Source organism: Sander lucioperca, chromosome 5 (assembly GCF_008315115.2).
Source record: "Sander lucioperca isolate FBNREF2018 chromosome 5, SLUC_FBN_1.2, whole genome shotgun sequence".
Lineage (NCBI taxonomy): Eukaryota > Metazoa > Chordata > Actinopteri > Perciformes > Percidae > Sander > Sander lucioperca.
Genome location: NC_050177.1, coordinates 43,888,299 through 43,914,496, shown reverse-complemented (window position 1 = coordinate 43,914,496; position 26,198 = coordinate 43,888,299). Strand labels below are relative to the sequence as shown.

The window sequence follows — 26,198 nt, the reverse complement described above, 5'->3', positions numbered from 1 at the left end:
GACAGACAAGACGAACCCGAGGGAGAGTGAAGAAGTAAAAGAGAAGAGAAATTACCATAGAAAACATTGCAGATACTAGTGCAGTATTTAAAGCTATAGTGCGTAGTTTCTGTCGCCCCCATGAGGAATTCTAAGTAATGACAACAACACTGTCCACATGACGCAATCCTTCGGTGGTCACTCACCAACCCCACCAGTTGCTAGTAGCTCAAGGAGGAAGCGGTTGATTAAAAATCATGATGGACTCTTCATAAGCAGACTGATCTCATGGAGTGGCGTATGCATGACACGCCAATTTGTATGCCATTATTGGCGTATTATCAAGATGCATACTCGCTTATTAGCGTGTTTATCAACGCCGTATGGCCTCCATTGACTTACATTACCTTGCGATAGCGTGTGAAGTGACGCCATAGCGAGTAGTATGAAAGGGCGAAAATCCGCGTAAGGACGTTGGTCGGGTGGAGGATGGGTAAAACACAGGACTTTCACCCAGGAGAGCGGGGATTGTGTCCCACGTGTGACGTTTCCTAAACCCAACCGTAGCCTTGCGATAACACGTAGGCTCGCGATAACGTGCCACGTGGCTTTAGAAAGTGGCATATATGTTTACGCTGTGACGTTGCAGACTGCCGTCCGCTGTATACAGCGTAGACATACACATAGCTCAAAATGCATACAGATAACACGCCACTTGGCTTTAGGAAAGTGGCGTGTATGTTTACGCGAAGTCATGATGTCATGTTGTCATAAGAGTTATTAATCTTGTTTTTATTTCCTCTTCGTCTCCAAAGCTGAGCGCTGCGGTTATTCTTTCTCAGCGCTGACGTAAAACGCATTACTCAAGCTTCTGTGCCCTAAAGTCGCCGGATGGCACCATTTTGTAAACAAAGCCATACAGAGGAGGGTCTGGCTAGTCCACATAGCATTCCGGGATGGGAGAAAAACTTGCTCTGGTTTATTGGCTTTTTTTTAAAACAATCACAATCATCATGGGCGGCGCTAAGCACCGCACAGAGCCGCTGCAATAGAGCTTAGATCGGCCCAAAAAATCAAGCCCGAACCTACCCGAGCCCGAGCACGTTGCGTCCGAGACCGGCCTGGCCCGACACATTAACTGTAATTATGAGCCCGAGCCCGATTTAAACCCGACAATTTTTTAATACGTGGGCCGTTATAACTGACGTTCTCAACTACAATTCCGAGTTGTTTGAACTGCAGAAATCTGTTTAGAATAATGCAACAAGGACGAAGTCTGTAAACTGCGCTGTTTGTTTATTCAGAATGGAACGGATCGCAAATGGATCTGAATGAAGAAACGTAAAAAAAAGAAACAATGATGAACAATATATTGTTGTCACTGCCCACGACTTGTTTAAACTGCTTCCATACCTCCGACTTTCCTTCATCTTCAAGCTCCATGTTGCACTTACGATACACAATACAGCACAGCAGGCCCGGTGTGATGCGTGCGAGAGGAGGAGACTCCGCGCATGAAGTGCTGCATTTTGTAACTGCAGCCTAAATTTTTTACACATTTGTTACTTTTATATAGCTTATATATACATATTTATAATATTTCTGATTATGGCATAGCTTTCTCCCCACCCAATTAGGCTAAATAGGTAATGGATAAAAAAAAAAAAATGCTTGATCAAGGGTCCGGCCTCGGGTCGGGCTCGGGTCGGACTCGGGCTTGGGCCAAGAATCTAAACTCTACGCTGCAACATAGCCTCGGAAAGGAACTTGTTTTGGTGGAACGTGTAAGTTCAAAAGTTGTTTTAGTTGTGTGATAGAAAACTCAGATTGGACAGATAGTCTAGCTAGCTGTCTCAATTTACCCTGCAGAGATCTGAGCAGCAGTTAACCATAGTCCACCGGAGTTTAAAATTCCAATACAAAGAAAGTGGAAGGAAACTGACATCGGCGAAAAGACATGCATCCGGCGGAATTTCCTGCGGCACCGGAGTAATCCCGGAAGTGGAACGTCGTGGATAGCTTTGTATCAACTCATTTGGCAATGGCTTGAATATAACGGACTTCCATTATTATAAAAAAAATTACGCACTATAGGTTTAAAGATGTCCCTCTTAATAGCTGAAAAACAGGGCAGTTGTTTTTATGAATGTATTCTTTTATTACAGTTCTAACTCCATTTCCCATGGGTCTTGTAGGCAGCGAATTGGCTTGATTGGTCTGGGTTTACAGGCCTGTAGACAGAGTTCAAGGATGTTGAATCCTCCAACTGGGGAACATGTGAACACGTGCCCACAAACATAAATAGATAGTGTTTGTGATTCCCTCCCCCTGTACCTTTCCCTGACACCACCAATCACATTTTACGACCCCCCTCAGGGCGTCCACACAAACTGAATCAGGTTTTTTTTTCTTCATTTGACAAGGTTCACTTTCAGTAAGCATGCCGGGCCAAGTATTTTACAAAGCCCCTCTTTCTGTTGTCTGTGGTACCGGGGGTGTGAGTGTGTCGCAGGTTACAATAAGTTCCACCTACTGATCTTAATTGGACCTGATGTGTTGTTCTGCTCCCAGGACGCCTGTTGAGCCCGGTTCTGTTCAGTTTCATTGTAAAGCAGGCCAAGAACTCTTGGCAGCCGCTGAGCTATAAAACACTTAGGGCGCAAAAGCTTTGCTAAAAGGAGCTGGCGAGAAAAGAAGGACCCGAAAATAACTGTTATTGTTTTGTTTTTTTCACAATTTCTTGTGCTTGCCCACTCACACATCTGCTTGTCGCAAGGAGCTACAGTAGGCCTCCCCCCCAGCACTCACAGTTTTCTTTGGGTGATGTTTTTCTCATTTGGGATGTCATTTAAAAACACTTTAAATTGTAATTGTTATGAACACTTTTAAAGGATTATAGGTTGGGAGCTGTAGAAATGGGTTCTGTTGAAGCTTGTTTTGATATTTCATCTCACACACACACACACACACACACACACACACACACACACACACACACACACATGCACATACACACACCTTCCTGCTGCGAAGGCCCGACGCCCATTCCCTGCTGTGAAGGTTTTCGTTGGAATTTCCCACTCTGGTGTGGAACGGCTTTTGGAAGGATCTGGAAGTGGTGATGGAGTGGCTGTAATTCAAAGGGAGGGACAACAAACTTCCCTTTGAAGCTAAAGACACAGTCTGCAAGTGTGAGGGTTTTTATTTTTATTTTTGGGTGTTTCTCTCAAACCAATTAAAGTCTGTTACTACGGAAAAAACACAATAACGCAACACAATCAAAGATATCTTGTGAAAAAAAGTGGGAGCAACTGAAGTGATAGATAAAAGTGAAGTGATAGATAAAACACAAAGAGAAAGTCTCTCTTAATGCAGAATGTTTGTCTTTCTGAGGCAGTTTCTTTCCTTTGGTTAGTTATGGACACACTGAATGGATTGGGTATATTGGATGGCATATATCAATATCTTCTTCACATATGGTTACTCTTAAAGCAGTTACACACCGAGCCGATAATCGGCCGTTGGACAGTCTGGCGAGGTCAGTGACTCGAGTCTGTTCGGTGTGTTCCGTGCCGTCGTCCGTTGGAGGAGCTGTCGGCCTTCATTTTCGCCAACCTGACATGCTCAGTTGGAGACAGGGCAGTCGGGACTCAAAATCTGACGAAAATCTTTTAAACTGACCTTTGTCAATCTGAAATGAAGACAGATTCATTAACTGCATGGCCTATTTCTCGCTTAAAATGTTTTCAGAAACACATTTCGGTGAACTATTTTAGTACAATATGAGATCGTAATCTGAATGAGTCGCCAGTAATGGCCGTTCGAAAAATCCAAAATCCAGAAGCAGCAGCTAGATCCATGTGATGCGTTCGTCCAATCAGCTTTCATTTTTTGGGCGACAATACAGATTAGCGCCGCCTGCTGTTATGGAGACGTATTACGTCTCGTCGCTTCGGTGTGTTCCGAGGCACTTTTTTGACCAACTCGGGGAGAGTGATCAGTCCAACTGCCTTTTCTGCCAACGGTCAGCCGTCTGGTTGGTGTGTAACTGCCTTTAGTCTCACTTTGCCAGACCCTCCTCCAAAGCGCGCTGGAGGAGAGTCTGGCTACTCCACATAGCATTCGGGGATGGGAGGAAAACGTGCTCTGGTTTATTGTAATTTATTTAAAATCACGTCTTGGGCGGTGCTAAGCGCCGGTGAAAAGCTGCAGTGCCGCTGCAAAATAGGCACGGAAGGAACTTGTTTTAGTGGAATATATGTACGTTTAAAAGTTGTTTCAGTCATGCAACAGAAAACTCAGATTGGACAGATAATCTAGCCAGCTGTCTGGATTTACCCTGCAGAGATCTGAGAAAAGGTTAACCATCGTCCTCATATATCGACCAGAGTTTAACATGCCAACACAAAGGAAGCCCAAGACAACGGATATCCGGTGGCAACGAAGCAATCCCGGAAGTGGAAAGTCAAGGATATAGACTAGGTTACTCTTGACCATTTGGCTCATCCCACTCTAATGTCTATGTGGACATACAGACAAAATGGCTCATTTATATGTGCAAGACAACAGTTACTCATACTTTGCGACAAAATAAAGTAATTTATCAGCACCTATTGAAATTATTATTGTGAGTTTTTTCTGATTATAGTTGAAGTCTAGGCAACTCAAATCCACCAACTCCAACCAAGAATTACCAAGAAAACATCTGGCTCTTTAGCTGCTAAATGCTCCACTATGTTCACCAGCTAGCCGCTAACTTTGTCTGTCTGCTGTTAGGTGCTGGATAGGTAGCTTACAGTGGGTTTATCAGAGCTTGTTTGCTGAAAAAAGTTGCCTGATGGTGCTGGAAACAGGGTTGATGAGAGCAACCCAGTGAACCTAGTAACGCAATAAGATTGCAGAGTTGGGTGATAATTCTCTTTTGGTTTGTCACCATGAGCAATCTCTTTCACATTACATGTAGTCATTTGATCCATTTTTAATATAAAAATATTGATTAACACAGCCCAAACAAAGGTTTGGGACAGAACCAAGGTCATGGTTAAAACAAGTCAAAATTCTCTGTTGGTATGAGAGATGAGAACCACAATCTCTAGTGTGATATTCAGACACCCAACCATCCCCACCAACCATGCAACAACATTGTACATGCATTCATGCACACAAACGACTCACTGATGTTTATTTGGTAGCGAGTAAGCAAGCTGACAAAAAATTTGGATAGAATATATACATTTTAATAGAATAATTTTCCCAATATTATTACCATTAGTATCCTTTCACAATAGTACACATTCAATGTTGGATGCACCTTTTGCTACATGTATTTTATTTCAGGAAACTAAGTGGCTTTGTGCTGTCTGGTTTCTAAAATAAAACAAAAGCCAACTGTTGCAGGATCTATTTGTAACTAATTCTAATTCATCTAAGTGTGTGCATGTGAGTTATTTTGTGTGTGCATTCTAGTATAATGTCAGCACTAAGGTTGCAGCCACAGTGCACAGACCACCTCTGATAATGGTGAAAGAGACACTCCATCTCTTCCTTCTTTACCTCGGTCCAGGTTATCCTGAGGGATCCAAAAGAGCGAGAGAGAGAGAGAGAGAGAGAAAAGAGAAAGACGGGGCGGAGCAGAAAAGAGGAGAGGTGAGCAGTCTGTCTCCCATTAACATTATGTCTATAGGAGTCCAAAATGGGCTCTGTCAGCAGAACACAGACCTGCTGCTGTCAAGAGAAGAACATGAAGACGGGAGGCAGGGATGAGAAGAAAGCAAGGGGAGGGAGAGGTATTACCACAACATCCTGCAAGTCTGTGTTTTATATGGAACAGCCTACATATCACTTATTACTAGAAATGTAGTCAAAATATATGAGCGTCACTGAGCCAAAAACTTCAACATGTGAAATCCTTCTCTCCTTGGCGAGTATAAACTTCAGCATTATAACCACTGCGATATCTGTCAGTTCAAAAACGCCAGTCAATGTCTCAACAACAGAGAACAATTTTTTAAATTGACTCTTCTCTCTCTGTCTAACAGTCAGCATTGATTCACGAATGCTTCATTTCATTCACCTCAGTAAAAATGACAGCTTTGTGGGCAATGGCACTTTTCCTCGGTGTTAGCCAATAAAGCAGCTTGTTTGAAGAGTGTTGGCTCAGGTAGAGCTAGATGGAGGAGTCCAACTTCAGACACTGATCAATACCACATTTAGTGGATGTGGTTCCATAACTGTTTCAGTTCAACTTATTCACTTGAAGATATGATTACACTTTGAAAAACTAGTGTTCCAAAAAACTAAAAAAAGTTCTAAAAGTAAACTAACCAATATGTTTAGCCATGCAAGCCATGAATTTTGGTAGGACATGTCCCCCTCAAGATGAATTGTAAACTAAATTTCCTTTCTTTTTATTATTTATTATCAGGTCAATATGTCAATTTGTTCAATACTTTGGTTTATATATAAGGTTTACTGTTTTGGTCTTACTGCTCTCATCATTCTGTTTTTTCTTTCAGTAAAAAAGCTATATATATATATATATATATATATATATATATATATATATATGTACCTGTCATATATTTAAGTATACAGGAAAAACATGAGGTGAACTCTGCACCAACATGCATCAGCATAATTCACTAAAAAGTGTTTTTTCTTTCATTACTTGTATCTGTTGTATTTATCCTATTGCTTTGAAATATTTGTGTTTCCACACTCCACTTGGGTTCTTGTAACACAAACCCCACTTCGTTTCTCATATCAGATGTTCCCTATGCAGCACTTTATGTACATTTGAGTTCATCCACGCGTATGATGCTGTGTGACCCCTCTGTGTTTTTTGGCCCTACTTAGAGGCACTAGAAGCAGGGAAGAAGACAGATGGGGGCTGTACAGGGCCTCTGAGGAAAGTTCAGCAGGAAAGGGTTCAAGAGCGTAAGTAAACACAAGAAAAAAGAAAGTCAGTCACTATCCCTCTATTGAAAAAGATGCACTTCATTTCCTCTAAAACAGATACCGTTAAAGTCCATAAACCTCTCCTGTCCCCTCTGCTGTACCCATCTGTCTTACATGTATAATGTCTGTGTTTGGACTCTTAACCATTAAGAGCCATGCTATGTGATTTACACTGTGTTGTGTTCCAGGGGGCTACACAGTGCTAGATCATGATAAATGGATGTACTGTAGTTATGACATGTTTAAACCCAGAAAGCTCTGTTTACAGTCCAGCCCTTTGTTCAAGCCCAGTGTATTTGGCCTCACAAGTGGAAACCAATGAATCGTCTTGCCACGTAGACACAGATTTACTGGAAAAAGGACATAGAGATACAGGGGCGATACAACAAGAGCGTAGGTTTGTATCACATATACGTATTTGGTTTTGATATATACATTTATATCAAAAAACATTTAACACATCGTTATAAGAGGGTTGTGCTAATTAAATTGAATTATTGGTGTTACATTGATCAGAAATTTCGGATTCCTAATGTATACAACTGAGCAATCAGCTGTCAGACCTGGTATGTATTAACAGTTGTCTCCTAACACCTCTACCTGGTCCTAATGATGGTTTTAAAGTAAAACTAAAAGTTATTGATGCAAAGTATATTCTCTCACATGGATGTCGGCAGCTGAACGATAAGAGCAAAGTCAAACTTAAACTGTAAAAGTGAGGGGGGAAAAAAAATCTTTTTCCATCCCCAGTGGAAAAGACCAAATGAACAATATTCATTATGAAGTGAGATAGAACCAGAGACACATTTTGGGCTGGAACTTTTATCAAATTCAGGCTTATGAAGGTTGGCATGACATGATCCCTCCTCAGAGTGGAGATGCAGGTGGTGTTGCAAAGGTAACTGGTGAATGATGGCATCTACTTGGATGAATCTCTTGAAGATCGGAACAGTAACAAATAGTAAAAATGTACTAGAAGAGGAAGGGGGGGGGGGTTGTCGTCCTTACTGAATTACGGAGAGTAATTTGCATGAAAAAGTGGACACAGACAGAGACATACTTGGCTCATACTGATGAGTGTTTACACTTAAACTTCAGATGGTCTCATTATTTATGAGCACCCTTGGACATTTTAGCGCTGTGCAGGATTGGTTGATATCGAGAGAGTGGAGTTTTATGATACTGCAAAATTACCAACATGTGGTGTAAAACCTAAACCCCTCCGTCTGTCTGTCAAAGAGAGAAGAGCGTCATGAATTTGGAATTGTGAGTGTGTTGTTGCATTTTTAAGGGCTGATTCATTATTACAGCAAACAGTACATCACTATTCAGCTACCATACTTTCCAGTTCCACATGCTATCTCTCCCTCTTTCTCCAACAGTTCCCACCATCCTTCGCTAATGAGGGCATACTAATTTGATTTACAAAAGGACAGAGAGAGAACCATAAATTAAAGAAAAGAAGAGATTGTTTTGCAGCAAAGACAGAGGTCAACAGTGCTAAGAGGTGCCGACAGAAGGACCAAATTGGGAAAAGGACATGTTTAGGCCTAAATGCGGAGATTCAAATCTCAAGCCCAAGCATTTTATTTATTTATGTGCCAAATCAAACATAAAACACATGTCCAACGTATCATGTTGACAGAAGAACAGGGGAGATGTAGAACAACGTGGAACAATAGAAAGCATGTTTGAGACCAAAGAAAAAGGCAGTGAGATATGAACATGTGTGTTATGTGATGTCTAAACCATCTGGAAATAAGGAGTAACAAACAAATAAACAAGTTGTTGTTTAAAGTGGAACCAATTCTTCCAAAGAACTGGTGTCTTGGAACCTATGAAATGTTGACAGCTAAGACATGGGGAAAAAACAGGTAACAAGCATGCTTGGTGCTTTTACACAGCACTATGATTTAATATGATATCCTAGAATTTTCAGGCACTCAGTAGAACTGGGAGGTCATATAGTACACAGCCTTTCCCCAAGGAGCATCCTGGTGATCTGTTGTTTGTACTCGATACACGATTTTAGCATGCAGGTGGATGGAATACATGCAGGGCATTTCTAGCCAGCACAACTCCATTAGTGCCCTTACATTTGCAGCGGGGTCATCAGCTGGGGAGAACCAGTCCCACACATTTTATTTACATGCACTGGTACATTTTTTGCCAATTTCCATTGTCCGGACCTCGCAAATGAGACCATGAAAGTATCCTTTGTGGTTGTTGAGTGCAGTAGAAATAGAGACAGGAAGTTGGTTGGTTGCCATGGCCCACAGCATTTAAATATCAGAAATGTTGACAGTTGTGGTAGCAGGAACCTGGGATGTATAGGTTGTCAAAAATATTAATACTTCAATACTTTTTCGATATGTGATTAAGACGACACCAGGAGTCTGTTTGATATGGAGCCATTATGTTGCTTTGATATAATTGGCTTATGATTAGACAGTATATAGTGGTGCACTGCAGAGAAAGGAACAGTTAAGGGTAGAAACGTTAACATTCCTGTCTGACAAATATCTAAACAGTGTGACAGGAGATTGACTTATCTGCCAAAGACCACAAATAATGGATTGCAGGGAGTCACCATGTACTTCAGAGACCAAACTTATATCCTCCACATGCCAAATTTGTCAAGTACAGTGAAGAAAGATGTTGTAGATGTGAGTTGATACATCTGTGATACAGATGCAAGCTTGGCTATAACCTATTTCTAACCTCTTCTGCTTTACTTTTAGGGTACCTTCTGCTCCTTTGCTCTCCAGGAAGACAAAATTATGCAACACTGCATGCAGGGACGGACTGGGACCAAAAATCGGCCCTGGCATTTTGGCCCAGACCGGCCCACCACATAAGATCATAAATAATACCACCCGTCCTTGCGCTCCCCTGAATATGTATACCAACTCCTACTCCTTAAAACTACTAATGCCATATAATGAGTAAGCAAGAATCAGTGAGAGTTGATACATTAAATATTTCAAAAAAAGTGCCATTTATTAATACAATAAAACAGTATACTCCTCATGAATCATAAAACAAGCTAAATATATATATATATATTTTTATCATTTCACGACTGCGGAGGCCCTGTGCTTTAATTTGAAGAGGTATATCATGAGTTTTTGTCTGCCAATGCAGATAGAAAAGCTACAATTCTAGTTAAGAAAGTTTACATGATGTGCAACATTTATCTAGGCTACTTTAAGGACACAAATGCACAAGCACAAGCTTAACGTTTGATGAACCTTAAGGTGGTGTTTTGCTTATTATTAAGATGTAGGCTACTTTGTTGAATGAAAGGTAAGCTAATATAGCCTAATAATAACGGTGAAAACATCATCAGTCAAGACTCTGATACACGCGCACTTAGCCATACTAATGCAATCATACAGTATAGCATGCCTACTGCTTTTATTGTTGTAGTGTTATCATCAACAGTTTGTCCATCACTTGTTTTTGGCTCAGTTTTATCAAGGGGCAAAGTGTTTTAAGGGGAGTTCTGCTTACCGCAGGTTCTACCCTCACTCCCTCATCTCTATCCCTCTCCTCTTGAGTCTCCTCCTCACTGTGCATGCCACTGCCGCCGACACCTACACCACCACCACTATCATCAGCCACGGGAGCTGATGAAGGTCCTGCTACTGCCGAAAATATGTCCGTCAATTTGACACATTTGGCAGCGTCTGCCTGAAGGGCAGGTTTTTTTTTTCTCACGCAGCTTCTCTGCACCTCCTTTGCGTTTCTTCTCCATGATCTCTATCACTATTCTAGCCTGGCAGATGCACACTGAAACTGCATGCAGTTCTCCTGTCACTGTGTGTTTATCTTTTGCGCCGCGCACCGTTACGGACTAGTCCATTTCATTGTGAAAGTAGGGGGTGTTTGTGTAGGGACAGAAAACCTAGCCTATGTGATATTGTGTTTTGGGCCAGCCCAGTGTCAATTGAAAAACAATGGGCCGCCGATCTAGGCCTACCACTTTTATGGGCCAGTTCATGGGCCGGACCAAAAAAAAGTGTCAGTGGTCAGCCCAAAAAGCACGTAGGCCCACCGGGAAAGTGCCCGGGATGCCAGATGGCCAGTCCGCCCTTGACTGCATGTAGAACTGCCAATTTAAACTATATTCTGTGTTGGGGAATAGCAGGTGTTGGCCTGTCCATCCAAAGTCTTGACCTCTACTTAGCTTGGAGCTCCTGTGATAAACACATGTTCCTGACCATCATTCCCAAAACTGTGAACCACGACCCCACAGCTTCACAGTACTGAGACACTCATGATATCTAACACCTGAACTTGAGCACAATAATATTGACAAGCCTAATGGAGGTCAAAGGATCTCCTGCGCTAACAGGTTTGAATTGGCTTACCACAATCTTTTTCAATAAGCTTCCAATGCCGAAGCAGAGTCATTAAAAATATACACACGCACGGAGCACTGAGGCGGGAATCTTCACTGTATGTGTGCTTTCAAAACATTGATGCTCCCCTCACTTTATTTGGATAGTTTCGCTGCGGGATCCTTGCTTATTTTCACCCATAAGTGCCCGGGAGTAATCAAATCCCAAATGAAATATTTTCTTTGCCGCCAGCACCTTTCTGCCTGCCGTTTTCACTCCCAGGGAACCATCCTGTCAGCCCTTGACTCTCTTTCCAAACCGGGGATTTACGGAAGATTAGGGAAAACTATGTAAATGACACTGCTCCTGCGGAGTCAAGCGTAACGTTAGACCCCAAAAGAGGGAAGCTGGGAGTTGGGAGGAAAGCGTCGAGAGAGAGCGCGGGGGAAAAAAAGAGCACATTCTCGGGAATTTCCCTCAGAAATCTGTGGATTATCCCACCAGTTTTAATGAAAGTTGTCAGGATTAAGCATGCCGATGTCCACTGAGGTCTGTGCTGGGGTAGGGATAGGGATGGAGCATGGGCAAAAAGAAGGAGGGAGGCTAAAAACCAGGAACCTATTATATTTCCACATCAATTAATTGAAGGTAAAATTTCCATGAAGGGGCTTAGTGATGACACGCAGCATTGAACGGAGAAGATGATGGAAGAGAAAGTGAAAATAGGCAGAGAGACACTGTCAGACACTTGCAGACACATCGAAAAACACACATCTATCAAACTTTTTACAAGTTTGATAGTCCGGCAGTCGTCTTAGACATACTAACTAGCTGAAATAGCTCTCATTCCACCGCCTCCATCCTTTTCCTCTCTTGTCTCTCTCACTCCTTTCCCTCTTTCTGCCCACTTCTCTCTTTCTCTGTCCGTGATGAGACGGTCACCTCAGTGTCAGTGGTGATGGCTAAGTGGGAGCTTGAGCACTTCCTTAATCAATCTGGGTAATAGAGAGAAGCCTGCCAGCCACACAACCTCTCAAACACACACTCAAAGACCTGTCAGCTCTCATTCTCAGTCATCCTCCGATTCATTGAGGCATTGAGCTCTCTCTCATACACAATGGCAAATGAAGTAAACAGATTTGACACATTGCTGTTGATTCACCTGCACAGCCAAAGAAGCACATCAAGGATGGATTAGCACAGTGGCGCATGAATTCGCAAACACACACAGGAAAATATCAAGTGCACATAGCTCGGAAGACACACTCAGACACACACACGCACTCCACTGTCAGAGGGATATAGGCAGACAGCTGGGAATGTCACGCATGCACACTCAACAGGCGATCCAATAAAGGAGAGGACACAGCGAGGGCGAATACCTTGATAAGCTGTGGTATGCTTTGCGAAAACACTTGCCTCTTTAAAACAGAGCATTTTCAACATGTTGGTCAAAGGAGAGCGGCCATTAATGCAGTCGTGACGTAGGAGGGGGCCTAGAGGCAGTTAGATGCTCATCAATATCATGGCAAGACGCAGCTGTGCGCAAAGGTGTGTGTGTGTGTGTGTGTGTGTGTGTGTGTGTGTGTGTGTGTGTGCGTGCGTGTTTGCAGTGCGTCAAATGAAGACGTTTCCCCAGACAAAGTCTATCAGCACATTCCTGCCCTGCTGTCAGTATCCGGTCACATCTGTCCACTTTCCTCAATATATTTCCTAAATCCCATTCTCCTTACTCTGTCTGTCGTTCTGTCTCCAACTCTGTATTCGTGGCTGCTAACTGTGCCAACCCAGACTGTGTCCCCCAGTCCCCCCCCCCACCCACCCACTTTCTGTATCTCTGTCTTTAGACAAACATCTTTCTCTCTTTTTTTTCTTGCTCCATCCCTCCGTCACTGTTCTAACCCTCTGACCCAGTCCAAATGGCCTCAAGATGTTGCTGCAATTCATTTGCATTTTCTTACATCTCAAGTATGAACATGGCCAAGAAAACCTTGCAGGAAATGTTGACCACATATTGCATGGCAAGAAGGGGCTGGTGAAATATTGTCTTGTGCAGTATCCTCGTAGGATTAGTATACAGAAAATGTGTACAGTCATATATACTCCATTCTGTTTAAGGTAATAATCTCGAAGATTTTCCATATTGTATAAAGTGAGATTTCCATGTCTTTTTTTCATAAAGCAGGTTTAGTTACTATATGAATACTGTGAAAGTATCAAAATGTTCAACTGTGCCATTACACGACCCGTCAGGACTTCAGTACGGTTGTGATGTCCCAACCATACTATATATAGTATACTGTAGGTAGAACGTGCTGCTACAATGCTGTTACAGTCACTCCCAGGCTACCATGGCAGTGCTGAGATCTTAGGTGCATAAGACCCAGGAACACTGACCAATCAGAGCAGGCTGGGCTTTTTTAGAGGGGAGGGCTTAAAGAGACAGGCTGAAAGTTTTCAGGGTTTGAGGAAAAATAATGTTTTTGTTTTTTTAAACAATAAAGCATCTAAACATGTTCTAGTAGAAACCCGAAGTATACATATGAAATTGAAAATATAATATGTCCCCTTTAAATTAGTGTCTGTTAAATTACTATCTATTCCTCACTTATGAAAGCCCTTGCATTTGCAGCATTACTAACTGGGTGTCTGTGGTGACATTCCCGAGGTAAAATCACAAGCGACGCAGTTAGTTTTCCATCACTTGGAAGTGGTTGGTCCACCAGAGAGGGAAGGCGGAGCTAATGCAACAGACTCTTCAAGTCATTTGTGTGTAAAGCGAACAAAGAAAAGAACAACGTACTGTATACAGACGATGACACAAAAACAGTAACAGTGATAGCTCTTTCTTTCAATTTTTGATAAAAATAATCAGATTTTCTTCTATTTTACATGCAAATCTCATTAAGTTTACTACCTGGAAAACAGAAAATCTTGAGTGGTGACTTCATCGGGCACTAGAGGTTGCACTTAACAATTCAAATAAAACCATCACAGATTTTGAACACTCCCACCCCTACATCTCACCCATCAAATAAAACTCTCCTCTTTCTGGCCGAATTCCCATTGCTTTACACATCCAACGATCCCTCCTCCTGTTATATCCTCCCCAGTATTAAGTTTCCAGAAGGAAATACACCAAACTAAGGTGTCAAGATGTTCTCTTGATGCAGTTTCATTATGGCTTTGGCCAAGTTTTGATAACTTGAATGTATTTTGCATGTCGGAAAGAAGGAAAGCATCATTATTGTCTAGCTGGTTTGTGCTAGTAAGGTTTTCCATTGCTCATGTTTGGACTAAACAATCATGTAAATACAAATGAATTGTAGCAATGTCTTGATACTGATTTGGCTACTTCTGGCTCCCCTTCTCCTCATCACCCTCCCAGTCCACAGTCCGCTGTATGCCAGTCTTGCCACTCCCTTTCAAGGGAAGAATTCTCCCCTGTAATCCGTCCCAGCTGTGGCAGATTGCACGGCCAATTAAAGAAAAACTGTTTGGTTGGCCCCAAACGAGGCGACCACATGTTGCAGCGCGACCTCCCCTCCCCTGTGCTCTGCCTTCATCCCCCGTGGGACCTGAGCTCTGAGGGTTCAGGGGTCACAGCGCTTGTGGTTTCTTCCGCAATGGAGCGGGGAGGAAAACATCGAGACTGCAGGCAAACAGGACAATTAGCCCTGCCCTGACTGAACGTCTCCTCCTGTACAGCCTTCCCTGAGGTCACCGAGGCTATGTCCCACGTCCACACCTACAGTAGAGGGCAGCTGTCAACGAGGTGATTTACCCCCCTGTACTACGGCTCCTTTTCATGTTGATAATTCTGTTATGTTTTGTTGGTGGGGAGGGGGTGAAGGTTGAAACCACAGGGAAACCACAGAGCTGATGGCACAGATTGCTTTGGACGTTGAGTAAAAGACATTTCTGCTGCTGTGATGGGATTATAGTGTTATTGTCTCGGAAGGTTTTGGATGTGAGAATGGGTCAGAATGTGCATGGCTGGGGACAGGGTTGAGAAATGGAGGTCAGACATTAGCAAGCAGGGGGCATTCTGTGAGGCTGGTTAAATGAGGGTATAAATTTATAATAACATCACACAAGGAGAGGAGGGGGTGCCACTGAACAAAAACAAGATAGAAAACAAATGCAGGTCGACAGATGGGACCATTTCTTGCTATTGTCCTTTCTGTGACTCTGATATGTGTGTGCCCATGTGTGTGACTGATTGTGTAACCATGCTGGTGCCTGCATCCAGGTCCACCACGGTGTTTGTTTTCCCTCCTAAGCCTCATTGGCGTCCCCTCCTCATGTCAGCGGCATGAAATTAAGGCAGTGCACTTTCTTCCCATAACGAGCAGCATACACAGGAAATCTAATCACTATTCCACAGCAATGCAAACCTCGATTTTGTAAACACACATAAGCTTACAGTATGTATACAGCAAGGGCATATACGGGGATAAGGGAAAGTGCCCAGTATAGATTTGCCTCCCTAAGACACTAAAGCATTCCTGCTTACTGAGGTCTGCACAGCATCATGTCAGCTAGTAGAAACAGATGCGCTCAACGTAATCATTTTCTGTATAATACATGCTCGGCTCGAAAACTATGACCACTTGTGACACTCATGACTTGCAAATACTGTACATAAGTGTAAGTATAAAAGGTGTACAACACAAACACGTGTTGTTATGGTCGTCTTTTTGGTTAATCAAGGTACCCTAAACACAGTATGAAAATACACAGACCATCATTACTCAATTCCAGTTCACTTTGTTGATTTTGGAAGCATTCTGCTGAGTTCTTGTCTGATGGCATGAGGTAAAACTTAGCACGATGCCAAATGATTTAACACTGAAGCATTACATCAAATGCAGAAAGAACAAGCAATGCTAACGTTCGAAAGCCAAAGGCATTTAAAATAGCAGCCGCTGCTAATGTTGTATATGGCATGTCACTTGACATAAACATATGCCTGCCTGCCTGCACTTACATTTATATGAAAATATTTTGTAAGAAAATAAAAATCTCTGGAACAAAGTTTGAGGGGAAAAAGAGAGAAAGAGGAAGAGGACCGGTAGCGGAGTCACAGATGGACAAAGCCACCCAAAAGAAAACAGACAGTGTTGCTTTCCCCATTACCGTTTCAGACTTTGATATGAACCAGAGAGGGAGAGTGGTGGCTAGTATATCAAACCCAGATCTCTACTTCCCCGCCTCATTTTTGCAGTCATCTGTGTAATAGCAAGATCAATGTGAATGAAATCAACTGGCCGTCTCTATTATGACTGTCCTTCTGTTAAATCTCGAACAAAACCGAGAGCAGCTCATTGGACTCTCACAGGGAAATGTTGAAGCTGTGAGCCAACTGGTTGATGAGCCTAAATCATCCAGCATGCTTTTAAATTGGAAAATGTCCTCCTTTCTATATCTCTGCACAAATGCCAGCACCCTGCCTGTCCGTCCTTTTGCTGCATATTCCCTCCTCAGTTCTTTTTTTCCCCCCACGTTTTAAACCCGCTTTCAATTCCCTCTGCGTGCTGACAGACACTCTCATCTGGGCGACCTTGCTTTCTTCCTGTGTTTCCAGGTTTGGGGGAGGTTGGAGGAGGGTGAAAGGTGAAAGGTCGGCCTTGTGCTTGGTGCTGTCTCGGCCTCTGTCAACACAACCTCTGCTCTGTAATACCATTTCCCCTGGATCGTACTAAAAGGGGAGGTGGGGGTGATGGGTAGTAGTCAAGACAGTCAATTAGCTCCACTGTTGTGGTCTGACATACCACAATAAGCATTTCACATCATACCATTCATACTAAATCTGCAGCGCATCATAAGGTTTATCAAAGGGAATTTTAATGAACTGTTTTACAACCAATCATGTACATACAATGCTTACTGATGCATTTAATATAATACATGAGTTTGACAGACCAGGGTTATGATATAAGAAAGTGTATTTCCATGTTACTGTACTGCATTGTTAAAGCTTTAGTGCGTAACTTTTTTTAATAATGAACGCCTGTAACATTCAAGCCATTGCCAAATGAGTTGATACAAAGCTAATTAAGACTATCAGCTCCACAAAACTCTCTCTGTATTTCTCAGCATGGATGTGTTTAGGCGCGCAGAGACTCAAGTAAAGATAATTACCTTTTTTTTAAAGATTATTTTTGGGGCATTCTAGGCCTTTATTTTTATAGGACAGATGAAGACCTGAAAGGGGAGAGAGAGAGGGAGTGACATGCAGCAAAGGGCCGCAGGTTGGAGTTGAACCCGCGGCCGCTGCATCGAGGAGTAAACCTCTATATATGGGTGCATGCTATGCCAGGTGAGCTACACAGGTGCCCCGTCATGGTTTTTTAATCCTCCGTGTCTTCATTGGCTACTAGCAACTGCGTGGAGGAGGGGTGGGGGTGAAGCGCGATCACAGAAGGTTTGTATCATGTGGATGCACCGACAGAATTGTCGTCATTACTTAGAATTCCTCATGGGGGAGACAGAAACTACGCACTATAGCTTTAATATTATTGTCAGCTTTTTTGTATTTTGATATATGAATCAATCAGAATATTGAAAAAGCTTATTGAGAAGGTGCTTTTTAGTGTGATTGTTGACTTCAATCCTTGTGTTGTCCTTCGGGTCCCGGTGACCCGAAGGACAACACAAGGGTTAATACAGCACCTTAGTGCTTTTTTGTACAGCATTTTGGTCAGCTTAAGCTGTGTTTAAATGTGCTCTAGAAATAAACTTTACTTACTTACTTTACAAGAGACAGGGTTTAGAGAGCCATTCTCAACAAAGTAAACGGAAGTACATGACCCTTGTGTTGTCCTCCGGGTCACTGGGACCCGAAGGACAACACAATTAAACAACTTTGGAATCATTAATATAAAAAATGTAATATTTAAGAAGAACTTGTACAGGAACTTGAAGTGGCAGCCCTCCAGTTCCCAACCCAACTTCCTACGGCCTGAGCCAATCCAAGCATATTGTAATACATCCTGGCCCTTTACCCTTTGATAAATAGATACATTTTAAGTTAAAATCTAATGTTATCATCCTAAAGAACTTTGAGTTGCATGATCCTGGTACCCATCCCTCACAATGCATCCAAAATGTTAAGCTGTCAGAATCACCCAGTAATATAAACCCAACAGATGTGCTAAAGCCCAGTATCCAAGCAATCTCGTAAGGTGTTCAAAATCTTCCCTCGCCTCAAGTTTGACCTTTCACCTCTAACCTGAGGTCATGTGTAGAGGGGATCTAAACTCCTGTTTGGCCCTCCGTGTCTTTTCAATCAGACATCAAAAAGAGCATTGGTAGGGTCAGGCCTTAACACGTCCCTACCGTGCACTCTGACCCCAGTGCTCAATTTAGAGCATTTTATGATCTGTTCAATACACTGTGATCAATGTCAGCTAACTGTTTTTGTTAAGCGGCCTTCCTCTAAAAGGTCAATGGTCACAGTGATTATGAGCATGCCATGAGTGACTCCTGCCCCCCTAGAAACACTCCTATATTTCTCTTTTGACCTCGCCCATCCAAATATCCCGCAAGGTGCTAGGAGCCACCTGTCATTGTGATTGATTGTCTGTAAATACAGCAGGGTCCGATCAGCGGTCGGTTTCCATGGTAACTCACAGCGGGCCATGTGTGTGTTTGTGTATGCGTCTGTGGTCTTTATTAAGTTTGGACATTTTCATACACACAAGTCTCACCCTACAAACTCTCTCCATATAGAATACCATGCAAACCCAAATATTGGTTCATCATCTGCTGTCAGTGTGCTCACGGATGTGTGTGTGTTTGAGCGCGAGTGGCTGGGTGTGGGGGTGTGTGTAGGTGTGTGCACGAGTGTGTGTGTTTTCGTGTCAAAGAGTGTGAGAGCAAGAGAAGGGGTTTCAGCAATAAGCGACAGAAGGGAATATGTTTTCCTTTCTATTGCCAGGAGAATGGAAAAATCTGGGATGTATGACTCCATCCGTGAAATGGGAGTTAAACCATAATAATCATTAAGGGGCGACCCCACACACACAAATGCCCATATATACACACATACACATACACATACACATACATGTATAGACACCCTACATAACACCAGCTGCTTTGTTCTGCCCCATATTTCCCCTGTGAAAACAGTTCTCTGGGACAGGTCACGTAATCAAACATTCATACAGATGCACCAACATAAATGCAAACTCACAAAAGAACTCTTTAGCTCTTCCAATTTTTCCAAGCCCTTTGTTGTAAGACCATTAAAAAAAACATCTAAAACTTCTTTGGTCATTTCAGGGCATATGATCTCACCAAACAAGCACTTTTGTTCATGCATGTAATTATGGATGCATGTTCATGGCCCTGCTTTTCTTTAGACTGGCAGTGCAGAGAGCAGTGTTTGGACAGTGAAGTGGTCTGATCCTTCATTTTAAGAGATTAGCACTAATTATTGCTGAGCCACTGCCCTGACAGCCAACAATGGGAAACATTCAGCTCAGCAGCCCTCCTCTCTCAGAGTATTATCAGGTCGTTTGGTTTGGTTTTGCATGGACTCTCTGTTGATACCTGATGTCTATTTCATTGCCTCTGCTCTTATCTGTTGCCATAAGCTGGTGGTCCCCTGGGTGAATCCACATTGGTTAGATAGCTAGAGATGTCTTTCTCTGTGTCTGTCTGTCTGTCTTTCCTTCTGTCTCCTTTTTAGTCTCAAGTTTCATTGCAGCTGTCCACTTTTCAACCCTTCCATCTCTCTGTACCCCCGCCTACTTGTCTCTCTGTCATTTTAACCTTCACTCTCTGTCTGTCTCTTCCAGTCTCTTCCCTCCTCTCTCCTTTTTGCTTTCATCATGGCTCTGTTTTTTTGCCGAGGTGAGTGTTGATAGCTCCCATATTTTCTCCCAGCCTTTTTCTCCTCTCGTCCTCCCTGCCCCAAGTTTTCCCATCCCTTATTCCCTCGCCTGGTCTAAATCAGCCAAAAAGGTGGTTTTCACAAGGACACAGCATATTGCCATAGTTTTTTTTAAACAAGAGTGCTATCACCATGGTGTTGTCATTATCTAGGGCCATTTTCAGGTCAGTCAGGGATGACACACTTCGCTCGTATCACACCACTCAATAATTGGGAGGCATGATAGTATATACCATGAGATGATAGAAATATGTCAACCTGGCATGGTTGTTGGTGCCATTCGGGCTGGTTTGAGTATTTTAGAAACTGATCTGCAGGGATTTTCAGGTACGGTCATCTATTGGGTTTACAGAGCATGGTCCAGAAAAGAAAAAAAAATCCATGTTGTGTTTGTATGATAAAACGTTATCATGCACCCTTCATTTTGCATCTATCCTCTTAATGGCTTCTGATAAAGAAATATCCACACAGACGTTAGCAGACAAACAAATACTGATACAATATTCCAAGCCAACAACAGCAATGAAAGCCAAACAGTAAGTTGAAATGAAATTATTTTCTGAGCCACACTGGCCCAAGTGTATTGGAACATGGATTTTGCTCACTAACCTTTGTTGAGTAAAATGTGAAACTTAATCAGTAAAGGAGTCTTGTTATTTATATACAGTTCCTTGACTGTGACTGTGAACACCCAGTATCGTCATCAGTGGAGAGTTGCAATGTACTCAGCCGAAGTCCATCATCATTCTTAGGGCAAGCAGTTATTCCTGCCTGAACGTCTGCTCTCTTGTTTTCTTAGATCCCAGAAGTTCTGTCACCATGGCGTCCAAACTGGAGAGAACAAACATTCCCTGTGTGCCCATATCTGCAGCCAGAGCATAAGTTACACTTCTCTCTCCAACATACAGCCAGGAAAAAAGGCATCCTTTTTAAAGTTTGGAATCCAGGACAGCATTTGTTTTAGCCCCATTCTCAGTTTGGATCGTGATAGATCCATCAACGTCGGTCTGGTAGTTTGAGCCAATTGTTTTGTCCTGCCATGATTTGATGGCTTCCATATGAGTGGTATCCTCTTATATTATAATGGGAACTGCAATCAGGATCATTGTGTGAACGGTGGCTGACATCCTGCCATAAAGCACACTGGAGCAGATGGAGAAAAACTGTGAACAAATGCAAGCCTGTACACTTTTAGTTTTGACTGAATCCAGACAATAGTTTCAAACATACACCAAGCACACAACCCGCGTTGATGTGACTGTTGTCATTCTTCATCTCATATCATTGGTGCGCCGTCATCGGTGGTTTCAGCCATCAATACAGGGATAGTTCTGGAGACAGCATTTTTACTATGAGGTAAAATGGCCCTGTCGTTCCTAATCCCAGCTAAAATCCATCAGCTCCGTCAGTCCTGTCACCAAAAGAAACCGAGGAGAAGGAAAGATGGTGATCACCAACTTGGCAGGCACCCAGAATAATTTGGAAAACGTCACAGAGACAAAAAAAACATTCCAGGAAAAGATTCCTTAACAGTGTAACATTCAAGAAAGAAGAAGCCATAAGTAGAGGGCTATTGGAAGCATAATAAAAAATAATACACTGAGGGAATGGAAGGCTCGAATCCTGAACGGTTATTAAATTGTGGCAGTTGTGAAGTGACTAAACACTGTAACCATACAAACTGTATCAAGAAAGGTCAACTGTGTATTACTAAGAAACCAGTGTAAAAAAATACTCTGGACACTGTTTAGCAGCACACTCCCATAAGCAAGCAGTACGCTGTTTTGGTTTCAGATTTCATGCCAACATACCCAACAACTCACAATATTGTTCACTGCAGATAAGTGCACCAAGACCCCAATCCATTGCTGGTCATTTTAAACTTTAGTATAAAATAACTTAGATCACAGGCATATCTGTTTTTACCATGATGCACAAGGGCAGAAGAGACATTTGTCTGGTTGAGTCCGACCGCAGACTTTTGTTGCATGATGTTCCCTTTACTCTCTTAGCTAATTTCTTGTCATCTCTCTGCTAAAACTATAAAACTATAAAGCAAGGAATCTCTGTCTATCTGTTTGTTTGTCATTCGCATATCTTGAGAACCGTTCATCCGATCTATTTCACACTTTGCGGTGGGGACCTAGTGTTGAATGCAATCGGAAGAATGAGTGATGATGAAATAAATTAGAAGCAATAGAGTAACATGAAGACGTATAATTTTCAGTCAAAAAAAGCCATCTGTGGTTCCCCTCTCTATATGAATTATATAGGCTATGTGATATAATTAATTTGATCTAAACAGACAACGCCATTCCTTTGGGCAAAGCTTTCTACCAGACCGATTTTAATGTAAAATAGCCAGAATTAAGCTCTGTCACACCAAATCTGAGGTCAAGGTATGTCATGTTTGATATATCTGTAGTAGCCGATTCAATTAATTCAGTGTATTACGCTAGAACAGGGTTTGTCTTTGTATACATTGTGAATAGGAGCAAATTAATAGATCCGTCTGGTCAGGTTAACCTGAGGCTCTCATATGGGGATCTGCCGTTTCTCCCTTACACACCACTAAATCTGGGCCATAATCACACTCTAATTCACACACTCATAAATCTTCTACCCCAGGCTCTGATGTCAGCCCTATCCACTGAAACAAAATCTCATATACACACACATATAGTGTTCATCATAAACTACTTCGGGAGGATATTTTTAACAATTCATTTCAATGCCTTTCCAGTGCCAAAGTTTGGGGCCTTTGAAGTTTGAGTGAAAGTGCAAGAGAGAGCTAGTTTAATTTCACTTTACTTAAAGGCTGCCAAGGTTCATGAGGACTTTCAAAAGCATTCAGACAGCTATAAAATTAAGCCCTGCTCAAAAACACAACATAATAAAAAGGGGGTTTTAGAAAAAAAGATCATGTTCAAGTGCTTTCTACATGTGAAGTTAAAAGAGAATGTCCAGGGGTGGGATAGCATTTCGAAACATGTATCACATTTGTTACAGGATATACATTCTTTGTTTACAGGGTGTGTGATGATAAAAAATAGCGTGGTACAGTTTGTGAAATCTAGAACAAGTCCATTGCAAAGAGCAATTTAGGTCAAACTGACAGTAGACTTGAAATTTTGGAATATAATATTCTGGCACTCCTTACACTTCAATTGTTTGAAACAATATCCAGTCACCCTTTCCCTTTCTACTTTGTCTTTGAGAGATGAAGGTCAAGAGAGTAAGATATAACAGGAAGGAAGTTTGACCAGTGGTGAGACAGATGTAAACAAAGTTTGACACATAAAACAAAAAAGGGAGTGAAATACAGGCACCAAGAGGGATCCAAGAAAATACTTTGCTTGTCTCAAAACTTCATTCATTCAAGAACCTTTAGAAACATTAATACTGCTATTAATTGTGTCAAAATCCAAATTGATTTACCACTTTGACAAAGCAGTTTTGTGAGATTAGATTGTATTGGCTCATAATCAGTTTGAAAGCATTCATCAGAGTTTTCAATCCTACATCTTTATTAATATGCTAGTCTCATTGGAATCATAGAAGGACCTGAGCACCAATACCATCGACAAAATGTAATTGTTTGCCAAACCCCCTTCCCCGAGCAGCAATTGTTCAATCATAGACTAGCAACTGCAACTATGTACTGTATAGGAGGCCTATTTTCCTACTTCTGTCTGAAATCAATGACTAATCTTTAAAAAAGACAAACAATTTTCTAGTGGTGAATCTGCCACTGTTATTATTGTAGTCTACACGCAGGAATGGAAAGCTTGATAGGGAAAGCAACATAGCAACAGCAATCCCGGAACACATCAGCTATCAGTCTGACGACGATTTAGCCTCTGGGGGCAATGGCCAATATTTCTGGGGTTCCGGTATAGGCAGCGGAAATCCAAAAAATGGATAACTGTTCACCTGCAACACTTCCAATACTTCAGAAATCTCGTCCTGTTGCCTACAGATTCTGCATTCATACTAGGGTTGGGTACCTTTCGCATCTGAACCAATATCAGTAGCGATACCGGTACCTAAAATTTGGTTCCCAGTACCCAACGGTACTTTTTTCGGTACTTTCCCTCTGTAATTACAAAAAAATTATTTCAGTTGTAAAAATAATTCCAAACCTATTTATCCTATTTACTTAGAACATTATGTTATTTATTTAGAATATTTTACACTGACAGAAATTAAATAAAAATAAAACCCCTCCCTCTCTCCTCTCAAACCCGTCCCTACAACCTATTAAATTGAATAATTATTCAACTTTTATTCCTGTATTTGTGTATTATTCTTTTTTAGCCTGTATTATTTTCATCATGACCGTTTTTAATTGCTCTTTAATGTTTCAAAGTGCTTTCAAAGCACTTTGAATTGCCTTGTTGCTGAAAGGTGCTGTAGAAATAAAGTTGCATTGCCTTACAACCTCAGCCTGTCAGTCAGTCCCCAGGGCATAGAAACCACTGTTGTGCCTGCTTGTCTCACAGGAAGTGTAACGTCAATAGCACCGCAACTGCTTTCTACGGTGGCTCTGAAGGGCAAATCACGACGGCAAATAGGAAAACACGACGGCAAATAGAAAAACACGACGGCAAATAGAAAAACACGACGGCAAATATGAAAACACGACGGCAAATAGGAAAACACGACGGCAAATAGAAAAACACGACGGCAAATAGGAAAACACGACGGCAAATAGAAAAACACGACGGCAAATAGGAAAACACGACGGCAAATATGAAAACACGACGGCAAATAGGAAAACACGACGGCAAATAGAAAAACACGACGGCAAATAGAAAAACACGACGGCAAATAGAAAAACACGACAGCAAATATGAAAACACGACGGCAAATAGAAAAACACTTCAACAAATCACAAAACACAACGGCATTAACTTCTACCGGAAAAGGTAGGGCCTATCTAGCAGTGGACGGACCCTCCTGATTGGACAGACGCACTGTCTGTCTTTCGCGCTCCCAAATCACCCACAATCCTATGCGCGCGGCTTTGCCGGCTCGTTAAAAAAACAACAACAATGGCGGACCTAAGTGGGAGTGGGAGCGGCATCGCTGATGGCACAATTAACATTTAAATGTAAGTATATTTAGTGTTTGCCGTACATTTGTTATCACCGTTAATGTGTTACATCAATGTCAAGCGTTACGCATTAATGCTGGTACAAATTGCTATTATAATTAGGTAGATACACCCCGAGCTAACGTTAAGCTAACTGAACCTATCATTTAACATTAGGCTGTTAGCTAGCTAGCTGTGTTGCTGTCTTTTATGCCATTTGTGTTCGTAAAGTTTAATGTCCGGTGGCATTTTCATCTCTTTTTGTAAGCCGTTACTGTATATGCGTAATGTTAGCAGAGATTTAGAAATTGGTGTGTTTATCAGTTGTAGCTGCAGGATTGGAGGTAAAGCTGCACCTTGTTATCTTCACTAGCAACGTTAAATGAAAGCTAAAATGTATGAGTAGTTTCCCATGTAACAAGTATAACATTCCGTTATAGCATTTATAATGATAAATATATTTTCTTGTGTTTGCTGTCTTTTAACAGGGACTAAGGAACAAATGGAGGCTGCACTACAACGCTGAAGTTGGCATCCGATTCGCAGCTTCCGATTCGGCAGTTAAGGGGAAATTTAAGGGGAACTTAAAACTGTCCGATTCAGCAGGGAAACATAATTTACATTGCTAAGTGACTGATCCTCCGTTTTTTGAACCTCTTACTGTATTGAATGAGTGTTAGTCATTAAGGTAAATTATTAATTATGTCTAAAACACACTTTTAGATTTGTGAAAGCTTTGTCTTTATGAGAACACAATAAAGGGAGATTTCACCGTTTTTCTAAACTTGTCAAATCAGGACTAAATTATCCCAGAGAGTCTAAGGAGTCTTAAAAACACAGTTTGAGATTTGTGAAAGCTTTATTCTATTTGTGAAAATGCAATAAAGGGAGATTTTACTGTATTTTTCACATATAGACTACA

General features: G+C 41.9%; 1 long non-coding RNA gene across 1 annotated transcript; it reads left to right on the top strand.

Annotated features, from left to right (window-relative positions):
• The first annotated feature begins 253 nt into the window (after positions 1 to 253).
• Positions 254 to 16,411, top strand: LOC116038987. Its single transcript, XR_004102215.1, has 3 exons — positions 254 to 444; positions 8,404 to 8,406; positions 16,401 to 16,411. It is a non-coding gene; the product is annotated as an uncharacterized LOC116038987 (long non-coding RNA).
• The last annotated feature ends 9,787 nt before the right edge of the window (positions 16,412 to 26,198 follow it).